This window comes from Moschus berezovskii, chromosome 23, assembly GCF_049115385.1.
Source record: "Moschus berezovskii isolate FMDL1 chromosome 23, NW_MosBer_1.0, whole genome shotgun sequence".
Lineage (NCBI taxonomy): Eukaryota > Metazoa > Chordata > Mammalia > Artiodactyla > Moschidae > Moschus > Moschus berezovskii.
Window position 1 is genome coordinate 54,395,948 of NC_142482.1, and position 12,474 is coordinate 54,408,421.

The following is a 12,474-nucleotide window of genomic DNA, read 5'->3' on the forward strand; positions in this document are numbered from 1 at the left end:
CTGACATTTACCGAGCGCTTTCTCTGGGCAGAAAGGCTGTAAAGCCCAAACTGGATTATGTCCCTTGATCCTCCAGCAACCCTCTGGGAGGACAAGCAAAGGCAGAATGGAGTTGAAGAGTACGCATCCAGGGGTGTTCCCAGAGACTCCAGGAGGACCAGCTGCTTGGTAACAGACTGTCTTCAAGCAAGCAAGCTGGAGGCTCGGAACAATTAGAAGGAATGAAAGGCAAGCATAGCTTTGCTGGCTGGAGCCAACTAGGATCCTGGGGCTTCACTCAAGCAGAAAGCAGAGTCCAGGGAGATAAGAAGCTGCCCTGTACCTTCTACAGACAGAAGACGAGGGAGCTGGGACCAGCGCTTAGGGCTTCGAGGAGAATGTGGTTGGTTTGTAGATATTTGTGTGGGGCTTAAGGCTTCAATACACCTGCAATGCAGGAGACCCAGGTTTGATCCCTGGGTCGGGAAGATCCCCTAGAGAAGGGAACGGTTGCCCACTCAAGTACTGTTGCCTGGAGAATTCCATGAATTGCCTGGTGGGCTACAGTCCATGGGGCGGCAAAGAGCCAGATACGACTGAGCGACTAACACTTTCACTTAAGGTTTCAGTGCCCCACTGATTTGCCTACCTCTACATGAGTCCGAGGCAAAAGTATGAAGTCAGGAAAGCTTTTCTAAGTGTGATTAGCGTTCTTCTTCTTAGCTGACGCCTTCCAGAGTGTGACTTGTCTCATTACAAACGCCAGTGCAGGTCAGCGGCTGCAGCATGATCAAGCATCACAAGTGGGCAGGGTGCCCGCCATGCCCAGGGTACCGTGCCCTGCCCTGGTTTCACTGGTGAGGTCTAAGGCAGGCAGCTGGAAGGCTGGTACTGTGGTGGATCTAGGTAGCTCCTCTTGGGAGCTGACCCACTGGCTTATGGAAACATCTGTCAAAGCTAGGGGAAAAGGTAAGTAGTTATCTCTTAAGAATTCTGGTCAGTGAGAAATGAGAGTAATTCTGGAGAACCTCTGGGGCAAGGTTTTCTTGCTCTTGGAAAGCGACACCAAGAAGGGAAACAGGCTTGTCCCTCCCCTCTGGATGCTGTGTCTGCATGCAATGCTGGAACCACAGCAGCCACCTTGTTACCACGAGGGGTTAGAGCCTGAGGATGGCATCCTTTTGCCAGTTACTGAGTTACTGAATTAACCAGTCCCGGTGCTGCCCACCACTGGGTTTCATGATGTGAGATTCACTCACTCACTCATTTATGCAAAAATATTAAATGAGCACTGACAAATGCCAAGCATTGCTCAAAAGGCATGTGGGGTACTTTAGAGGATAAAACAAAGGAAGATCTTTGGCCTAAATTTTCTTATTAGTTTAGCCTCCTTATATTAAGTTTTTTTGTTTTCTGAAACCATAAGAAACATGGTTTAAGAACCATTAGTTCTGAAGAACCATTTTAACTTACACCCTGATGACTGCACGCTGGCTTCACAGGGAACTAAAGAGCCTACAATTAATAGCATAAAAATAATCAAAAGGACATGCCTTATGTGATGTGTCTGTAACCGATGCTTTGGAATCATGTTTCTCCCTGAGCTAAACCACTGTTTCTTGGCAGCCATAATGCTACACATTTCTGGCTTACTTCCAAATTTCCTGTCCACTTCTTAGTTCTTGAGTGCTTTCTTATTCCCAGATCATTTTTTTAACTTCCAGATCATTCAGTGCTGGAGTACCGAGGGGCGCTTACTTTCTCATGCTACAGCTTCTCTGAGAAATACCATCAATCCACGTGTCTTCATGACCATGTATCCACGGACAATTCCAAACCTGCCATCTCCAACCCAGCTCTCCCTCTTGAGTTTCAAATCTGTACAGTGGGCGCTCTGATTAGACATCTGGATATCTCACACTCAATGTGGTCAAACCATCATGATATTCCATTCTCTGCACTTGCTTCCCTCACGTCCCCAGCTTAGGAGACAGGCACCTGTCCTTCGTCCCTGTCCCCCAAGACTCCAAGCCAGAGTCCTGAGTGTCAGCCACGCCTTCACCCTCCCCTTCACTGCCCAAACCTACGCAGTCACAGGCCCTCCTGACTGCATCTCCTGCAATTCTCCAGGCTCTCCTCTCCCCTCTCCCATTCCCGCCCACCTGCCACCACATCATCCAAATCCCAGCGACAGTCCGCTACCTGGACTCCCTGACTCATGCCTTGGTCTCCCTCCAAGTCCTTGTCCCCTGTAGGCGCAGTGATGAGGCTGCAAATCCGATCACGCAGAAAACCCTTCGAACTCCTCGCTGCTCTCGCGACAAAGAACAAGCAGCTAACATCACTTTCCTGCCTGGAAGCTCTGCCCCGACTCCCCCGAGCATACAGATGTGCCCTCTCTAGAACTGTCCCCAACCTGTGTCTCCCCATGTCAGGGTCCCTCTACTTAGAACATTCCCCCAACCCATCCCACCTTCTCCGCGATAATCCTTATCAGCCTTCCGGTTTCCTCTACGACAGCATTCCTTCCATGCTGCTATCCCCGCGTCTCCAGGCCTGGATAACGCGTCCAAGACACCCCACCCCCGAAACACCTTGTACTTTCCTCGTCGCAACCATCCAGCACCTGAACTCATTCTGGGACTATAAGTTCTATCAGTCAGGGGAGCTCACTTGCCCCTCCTGGTATTCGTGACGCCCAGGATGATGCCTGCAATATAACAAGCATTCATTCAACAAACACACAAGAGATGAATCCACTTGCTGGGGAACGTCTGCTCACAGCTTTAATAAAAACCACTTCATTAATTTTTGTCACTTGGGATAGTGATTTCCCGAAAGAACAGTGATATCTGAGAGAGAATCTGGAGCACAATTTCTCTTCATTCTTTATCATTTAATCTGCTTTCCATTTACCCTACTAGGGCGATCCACTGCATTAGGTTCCACATAAACGATTTTATGTAACTGAGGCCAAAGTAAACACTCTTTTCATTTTCACACAGCTACTCCAAATCACAGCTTCCAGAAGATGCCATTTCTAGGTGAGACATCAGAAACAGCTAAAAATGTGACAAAGTAACAGTGCCTGGGAAAGGCTGTGAAAAGCACTACCTCCCATAAACTTCATGGCTTTAAAAGTCTACGCACCTGGGACTCCAGATAAACAATGAGACTTAAAAGGCTCAAGTCGACGAATTTGTCTCCTCTGATACAGGAGAGAATTGTTATTTTTATTTTTAAAAGAGTACGACCTTCTCATTTAAATACCAGGCTTTTTTGTCATGAATGTCTGAGAGTAGGGGGAAAAATATAGACCCCGCATAAAAGAGTCATCCGTTTGAAGGAGGTTCTGTTTGTGTTGATAACTAAAAATAACACCTTCCAAAATGTTGCTCCAACTCGATGAAGGAAAAAAAAAAGCACACCTCAATGCACTTTATTATTTGTCGTGAAATGTTATCGCTAATTCCCAGCATGCAGGGGAAAGGGAAGACTCTCACTGGCACACGGTCACTACTCCCCCTACACCCATCCCACCCCTACCCTCCCTTCTTCCTGCGCTGGTGGGATTATGGATCTCCTCCCCCAGGTCCTGGTGTGACTGTAGCGAGCAGTCCCCTAGTGACCAGGGAACTGTATTGGCCTCAACTCCATCCCTGCACACAGCCACATATCCCAGCTCCCTGCTGTCTGGGGACTGGATGCGTGTAATATACAGGGGCAAGAGCACGTCATTTCGTGGAGAGAGAGGGTCTTCTTTCCCTCTCCTCCCCTCCTGATTAGTGATACAAACTCACTGATTGAGTAAGTGAAACACACTCATCCATTACAAAGCACGTGACAGGACTGTGATAGAACTGAGGTTTCATTGCAAAACCCAGCGTTGAAAAATACAGAACATTTGCCACTGTTATCCTGAAAGTTCTTTATATACAGCATCATGCCTATTTGTAGAGATCATCTGCAATGGCCACTAGGAGCAGGACTTACTAGTATCCTCTGATAACCAATAGGTAATATATTACAAAGTTTTTTGTGTGTTCCTATAAATTCCCAGTGCTTCCCAAGCGGCTCAGTGGTAAAGAATCTGCCTGCCAATGCAGGAGATGCAGGTTTGATCTCTGGGGTTGGGAAGGTCTCCTAGAGAAGGAAATGGTGACCCACTCCAGAATTCCTGCTTGGGAAATCCCAGAGACAGAGGAGCCTGGAGGGCTACAGTCCATCGGGTTGCAAAGAGTTGGACATGACTTAGTGACTAAACAGCAACAACAACATAAATTCCAAACGAAGGACAGAAAGTCTTAGTAGAGTTTTTCAGAGTCTGCATTCACTGGCTGTGAGCCCTTAGCCAAGGCTGTAACCTCCCTGGGCCACAGCTGCTTCATCACCACATTAGAAAAACAATAGAGGCCAGGTCAGGTGACCTCATGAGATCCTTACTAAGTCTGAGAAAAATCAGCACTATTTTACTAACGGCCAAACAGTTCACTGTTTTCAGGATATTCTTCTCCATAACACTTAGAAGGCACTATTTTTATGTAGAGTATCTGGCATCCATATACATGAATATAAGGAGCTTCCTTGGTAGCTCAGATGATAAAGAATCAGCCTGCAACATAGGAGACTTCAGTTGGATCCCTGGGTCAGGAAGATCCGTGGAGGAGGGAATGGTAACCCAAACCAGTATTCTTGCCTAAAGAATCCCATGGTCACAATCAATCAGATAATCAGATATGACTGAGCGACTAACACTTTCTTTCTATACATGAATACACACCCAAGATAATGTTTCCTATTTAAATAATTGGCAATAAGTTTCATGTATCGTCAGTTCAGTTCAGTTCAGTCATATCCAACTCTTTGCAACCCCGTGGACTGCAGTACTCCAGGCCTCCCCATCCATCACCAACTCCCGGAGTTTACTCAAACTCATGTCCATCGAGTCAGTGATACCATCCAACCATCTCATCCTCTGTCGTCCCCTTCTCCTCCCGCCTTCCATCTTTCCCAGCATCAGGGGCTTTTCAAATGAGTCAGTTCTTCGCATCAGGTATTGGAGTCAGGTATTGGAGTTTCAGTTTCAACATCAGTCCTTCCAGTGAATAACGAGGGGGATCAGAGCTCTAAATCCAGTGTTCTGGATTTTGCCAACACAGGTGAACAGACCAAGTCACATATACATGCAGACAGTCTCAGGCTGGCATTTGTTGTTCTTTTCAGCAAACATATATCGAGCATCGACTATGTCCCAGCACTACTGTGGGCAGCAGGATGCCTATAAGATCCACAAACAAATCAGACAGGGATCCCGTCCTGCCTGGTGGAGCTCTCACATTTCAGTGTGGAGAGAGCGAGGAGGAAAAGGCTAACACGATATATATTTAATTTATAGACTGCAGGTGATAATAGACAGAAGGAAAAAAGGAGAGAAAGAAAGAAAGAACACAGGGGAGCAGGGTCAGGGGACTCTGGACCTATGGGAGGAGGTGACGATTTAAAATCCAGAGCTTCCAAGGAAGGTTCATTGAGAAGGCGGCATCTGAGCAAAGAATTAAAAGAGCTGTGAACCATGTGAACGGATGTCTCGGGGAAGAGGGGTCTAGGAAGACAGTGCAGGCAGTGCCAATGTCAGGGGCTCGAAAGCAGGTGAGACGTCATAGGAGGAAGCTATGAGGAGGAACCGCCCAGGAACTGAAGCAAACTTAGGGGCTGGAGGGCAGATCGCAGAGGGTTTTGGAGGCTGCTGGAGAAACTTGGAACTTCTCTGAGTAGGGGGTGATGTGTTTGGATTTACAGAGAACCAAGAGAGAAGCAAATGCAGCCCACAGGCTTCAATGTACACACCAAGCCAACTTACGAGCTCAAGAATTAGGTTACACGTTGTTTAGCAGTAGCAGTAGGACCAATGCTCCTGTTTCACTGCATGTAGGGCTCTGTGTAAAATATCACTTCCTCCGGAGGGCCTCCATGATTGCATTTATATAAAATCATGCGCCCTATCCTGAGTTTGCCTCCTTACACTACTGCTTTGCTTGCCTTCATAGTATTCATCACTCCTCGACAGTATATCATGTGCTTATTTATTTCCTGTTTCCTTTGGTAGAATGTAAACTGAGAAGGTGAGGGTTTTACTCTTTTGGTTATCACTACAGCGTGACACCCGGAGAAGGCAATGGCACCCCACTCCACTACTCTTGCCTGGAAAATCCCATGGAGGGAGGAGATGGTATGCTGCAGTCCGTGGGGTCGCTGGGAGTCGGACACGACTGAGCGACTTCACTTTCACTTTTCACTTTCACATACTGGAGAAGGAAATGGCAACCCACTCCAGTATTCTTGCCTGGAGAATCCCAGGGATGGGGGAGCCTGGTGGGCTGCTGTCTATGGGGTTGCACAGAGTTGGACATGACTGAAGTGCCTTAGCAGCGGCAGCAGCATAGCTTGACACCTGACCACCTGGCCCAGAGTGGGGAGTCAGTAACAATTTGCTGAATGAATGAACGTTCTAGGAGAACCCTTACGTTCTCATTCAAAAAAAGAGATTATGTAATTGGTGAACAGTTAAAAATAAGCTGTCTACAAAATGACAGGTCATTTTCCATCAAGAGTTGGTTTCACATTTATATTCTTCAGGTTGATGATGGTCCACTGTAACGTCTGCATTGTACTTTTCACAAAACTGCTCTATCCATATTGTGAGAAATGTGGGAAATGGGGGAAAAAGTGTTTAAAATTTTATGTTCCTACTCCATCATGATTAAACAATTTAAAATTGTCTTCATAGTTTTCAAAGTTTGCTGCATTTTTATATGGCCTTGCTAAATCCAGAGATCAAACACTTTTCTGATTTTTAAAGTTTTACCTAAACTTTCTTCTGAACTCTATACTTACATGATTTGATAGGGAAACCAATAAAAAATATGAGCCATCCAGTAGCTCCTGATCATCACACCTGCATTCCATTAAATGAAGGCTTCCTGAGCTAGTTTCTGCAGATACTGAGAAAATCTCTGCTCTTCAATCCAAGCTCTCATTTTGCCTGACTTATATTTAGTGACCAGTTTGGGATTTTAACCTGCTAAGAAAAATATACTCCAGTATTATATAGGCAGTATAAGAAGAATACTCCAGTATTCTTGCCTGGAAAATCCTATGGACAGAGGAACCTGGTGGGCCACAGTCCATGGGGTCGCAAGAGTCAGACACGATTTAGCGACTAAACCAACCAAGAATAAGATACGGAATTTCTAGATCTGTCAGAATAATCCAAAGTGTTAGTTGCTCATATTCAACTCTTTGTGACCCCATGGACTGTAGCCTGCCAGGCTCCTCTATCCATGGAATTATCCAGGCAAGAATACTGGACTGGATTGCTATTCCGTTTTCAGGAGATCTTCCTGACCCAGGGATCGACCTGGGTCTCCTGCAGGGCAGGTGGGATTCTTAACCGTCTGAGCCACCAGGGAAGCCACAACAAAACTTCACTAATTCTGAGTTCCCTCTGCCCAAACAGGTGCGCTTCTCACATCCCTACAGTTTATCTTTACACTTTCTATAAACAAGTAAGGTGTTATTAAGCAAAATCAGTAACAGAGTTGGAAGAGAAAAGCTCATCTACTAAACAGTTTCCGCATTAGCAATATCATAAACAAAACAGTGTAACTGCAGCGTGAACCCAGGCCGGCCCTGGCCGACAGGCTGACACAGTCACTGCAAACCACTGGGCAGCTGTTGGGGACTGGATCTCTCTGGTGGACAGCGTTTTGCTGCCAGATGACCAGACTCAGGTGCTAACACGGGAGACGGTGCAAAATGAGGACTGACCAGCCAGGCGACAAGGAAGGACGGCTGAAAATCTATGAAATTTATCTCTGAAATGAACAACTTGGAAAGGATGCGAGGCCCTTGGCCCCGTGCTGTTCACTCAGGTTGTGGCAATCACAATTTGTCTGTCCTACCCCCTCGGCTCTCAGACACAGCCGCTGAGTGTTGCTATGGGAAACGGAAGAATGATGACAAGAAAACGACGTATTCAGGGGCTAAGAGGATGAGAGGGGAAGGACGAGAAGGCGATGAAATCAGACATCGAGGGACTGGGTTCTCGGCTACCCACGTGGTAAGACAGTCGTCAGGGGGCTGAAGATTCCTGAACCTGAAAGGGGACAACGATGTCCCCTCGTAACACTGAAGCGGGTCTGAGCTAGGAAGAGGCATGTCAAGGGTTTCAAAAAATACAAAGGATGACGACGATGAGATTATCACCAATAGAGGTTTGTTAACAATTTCTCAAGGATTTATGGAATGACAGCCACTAGCGCACTCTGCACGTTGTTACAGACGGAATCGCGTCCGTCCCCCGCCGACGGTCCATATTTACACGTGAAGCCCAAACCCCTCAGTGGGACTGTATTTGGAGATGAGGCTTTTAAGGAAGTAATGAGGTTAAATGAGGTCTGAAGGGTGGGCCTTGGTCCCACAGGACTGGTTTTCTCGTGAAAAGAGGAAGAGACACCAGGAATGTGCACGCACAGGAGAAAGACCGCCACGTGAGGTCACAGGGAGCCGGCAGCCCTCTGCAAGCTACAGGCGGCCACACCAGAAACCAACCCTGCTGGCACCTGGGTCCTGGACTTCCAGCCTCCAAAACCACAGGGAAGCGCATTTCTGTTGTGTAGGCCACCCAGCCTCTGGTAGTTTGCTATGGCAGCTTTGGCAATCTAATGCAGATGTGTGATCTTATGTCACCCACATTATATTATCATCCACACTTTCAAATACAGAAACGCAAGTGCCAGAGATGTTCAGCAAGTTGACTAAAGTTGCACAGCTCTTGACAATTGGAACTAGAGCTGAATCCAAGCAATGATTTCAGGATGTACATTCCTAACAGCTGATGAAACAGAATACAAGGTCATATGATTAATTTCTACAGTGACAAAAAAAAAAGGAAAAAACACTTTTATCAGAAAAATCTACAGCAAATACAATTTACTTTGCAATTTTACTTCTCCCCTTCCCATCATCCAAACAGTAAGTATTCTGGTGAGGAAGCCTGTCTCAAGCTTCTCTATCTGAGGCTCGGTGGGGTCTGGCAGCAAGCCTGTGAGGTCCGTGTTCTCCTGGAGTTTACGTGCCTGTGAGGAAGGCCAGTCAACCACCAAATGGAAAAAAGCGGACACTGATAAGCGCAAAGACAAAAAGAAAACCGGAAGTTGTGGGGACAGGCGGGGGCCAGACCGGTCCTTTTCTCCACAGCCAGTGACTGGACGCGTGCCATGAGATGACCTCAAGCAGGACCCAGCTCCTAATTCTGGGGCAGCTCCCAGTGTGGGCTGGCAGCCCCCAACTCAATGCACCCCCCATTTCTTCCTCTATAAAGTGGGCCTTTTGCTCTAACAGTCTCAGTTCCATTCAGATGCTCAGTTGTGTCCAGCTGTTTGTGACCCCATGGACTGCAGCACGCCAGGCCTCCTTGTCCATCACCAACTCCCGGAGTTTACCCAAACTCATGTCCATTGAGTCAGTGATGCCATCCAACCGTCTCATCCTCTGTTGTCCCCTTCTCCTCCATCTTTTCCAGCATCAGGGCCTTCTCTAATGGTCTACGGCTTCCTTAATTAAGTCAGGAAGTTATTCAGGCAATATTTACCCTAACTCAGTTATTGAGCTGGAGAAGGCAATGGCACCCCACTCCAGTGCTCTTGCCTGGAAAATCCCATGGATGGAGGAGCCTGGTGGGCTACAGTCCATGGGGTCGCTAAGAGTTGGACACAACTGAGCGGCTTCACTTTCACTTTTCACTTTCACGCACTGGAGAAGGAAATGGCAACCCACTCCAGTGTTCTTGCCTGGAGAATCCCAGGGACGGGGGAGCCTGGTGGGCTGCCATCTATGGGGTTGCACAGAGTCGGACACGACTGAAGCGCCTTAGCAGCAGCAGCAGCAGTTATTAAGCATGATGGAAATTATAAAGACTATAATAAATAATGTATTCTCTCCTTCAGAGGATTCCTGATGTTTTCCAGTGAGAGACATAAAGGTTGCAGGAAGAACGGAGGGAAGGGGAGGGATCACTGAACTGGACTGAACAGGCTTTAGTGCTGACAGTAATAGCCCTGGGGTGCTGACTGTGGAATACCACACCTGTAGTCAGACGCTTCCCACCTTCACTGGGGAGGGAATGTGGAGAAAGGAGTTTAAGATGAAAGGAGGAAAGTTAAGACCAACAAAAGGGTGGGATTGGGGGACCTTAAAGAAGGCTGTGCGCTGAAGAATTGATGCTTTCCAATTGTGGTGCTGGAGAAGACTCTTGAGAGTCCCTTGAACTGCAAGGACATCAAACCAGTCAGTCTTAAAGGAAATCAACCCTGAATATTCACTGCAAAGACTGATGCTGAAGCTCCAATACTTTGGCCACCTGATGTAAAGAGCCAACTCACTGGAAAACACCCTGATGCTGGGAAAGACTGAGGGCAAAACAAGAGGGCAACAGAGGATGAGATGGCTGGATGGCATCACTGACTCAATGGACATGAGTTTGAGCAAACTCCTGGAGATAGTGAAGGACAGGGAAGTCTGGAGTGCTGCAGTCCATGGGGTGGCAAAGAGTCGGACATGACTGAGTGACTGAACAACAACAGAAAGTAAGACACCGGATAAAAGTGACAAAGTTATGGATTCTTTTTCTCTGGAGAGCCTAATCAGCCAAAGAAACTGTCTCTTGGCGTGGCTTGCTCAGAAGCAGAAGGCTAGCACTGCTCACCCAGGAGGTGCCAGAAGGCTATGATAATTAATGAATTAGTCATTCAGTCAAGTCCAACTCTTTACTACCCTATGGACGGTAGCCTGTTGGGCTCCTCTGTCCATGGAATTATCCAGACAAATATACTAGAGTGGGTTGCCACATCCTATGCCAGGGGATCTTCCCGACCCAGGGATTGAACCTGGGTCTTCTGCACTGTAGGCAGATTCTTTACCATCTGAGGCACCAACTAATCAAGGAAACTTGAAATAATACAGCTTCACACCTTACCAGTGACTGGTAGTGCAGACTTTTTTGTGTATTTAGTGAAGTATATATGGGAAGACCATGTGTATGTTTGGGGCTGTGGGTCTGATTGCTGATAGGATACACCTGAACTCCTGGTTTGCCTGACCAAAAGTATTCCAGAGGCCTTTCCAATATATTCATGATACATGACAACTTAGTTTTATTCAATAAACTTTACTAATTTGGATTCATTTTTTAAAACCCTTAAGATTTGGCTAAAAATAAAGATTGAACTTTAAAATGTGTTAAAAATAACTGGGTTTTATTTCATTAGTTTTAGAACACTCTAAATTGACACAGATTTTTCATTCTAATTGTTGCCTAGGAGATCTTATTATTACACACAAGGCCCTTACGACTTGCAGCATTTCAGAGTGGCAAAGTATTCTAAAAATACTTTAAAAGTGCCATCAGGATGCTCCATGTCAGAGGCGAATGAGGTGAGTCGTACCGGACGAATAAGGACCAACTCACTGGGGACAGTAGAATCGGAGACAAGCGCCCAGGTTAGAAACACACCTGCCTTCTGGTGTCAGGGCACAAACTCAGCACACAGAAGACCTACGAAAATGTGGCGAACTGTCAGAATTACAAGGTCACTTTGATGATTAGGGTGGATCTTTAAAGGAGAGTGTGTGATTTAATAATCTGGCCCAACAAACAACACTGGTGGCAAACAGTAAGACCAGAGTATTGACAACTGTGACAAAGCTGGAGTAACAGTTTGTCATTTCTCCTTTCCTGGTGGCTCAGAGGTAAAGAATCTACTTGCCGATGCAGGTTTGATTCCTGGGTCAGGAGGATACCCAGGAGAAGGAAACAGCAACCTACTCTAGTATTCTTGCCTAGGAAATCCCACAGAGGGACCTGATGGGCGTCAGTCCATGGGGTCACAAAGAGTTGGACGTGACGGAGCGACTAAGCACAGCAGAGACTAAACAACATTTTCTTGTAAAGTTTTAAGTAAATGGTGACTGATGAGGGGAAGTATGGAGAGGAAGGAGGAGTGTTGGCAGGGGGCCGGTGATGACTAGTTAATACACTGTGTAAACCACTGTGTACCTTTTTATTTAAAGGCAATAGTTCAACCAGCAGAAGACACGTGATAAATCGCTGGCGAACACTTGTGGACACATTCACAGAGCATTTGTAATCATTGTAAGTATTATCATTTGAAATCTCTTATGTGTACATTTATATTTTGTCATTTTCTCCACTTTGATTCTCCTACTGCTGGGAGATAGACTGCCCAAAAAAAGCTGTTCGGGATATTCCAGATGCTTGTGGATTTTTAACATTTTTCTTGGGAATCCCTAGTGCCTGAAAGAACGGAAGCAATTAAATTCACCCCAGCTGTGTGTGTTCAGACACCGATAGGCTCACTCCCAGTACTGACACCATTCCTGGGGCCCCATCACTTTTCTTAGCATCCTGTGGTTTGA

General features: G+C 46.5%; 1 protein-coding gene across 8 annotated transcripts in view; it reads right to left on the reverse strand.

Annotated features, from left to right (window-relative positions):
- Positions 1-12,474, reverse strand: part of PHACTR1 (phosphatase and actin regulator 1) — a 515,711-nt gene that overhangs the window by 85,006 nt on the left and 418,231 nt on the right. The window lies entirely within an intron of this gene.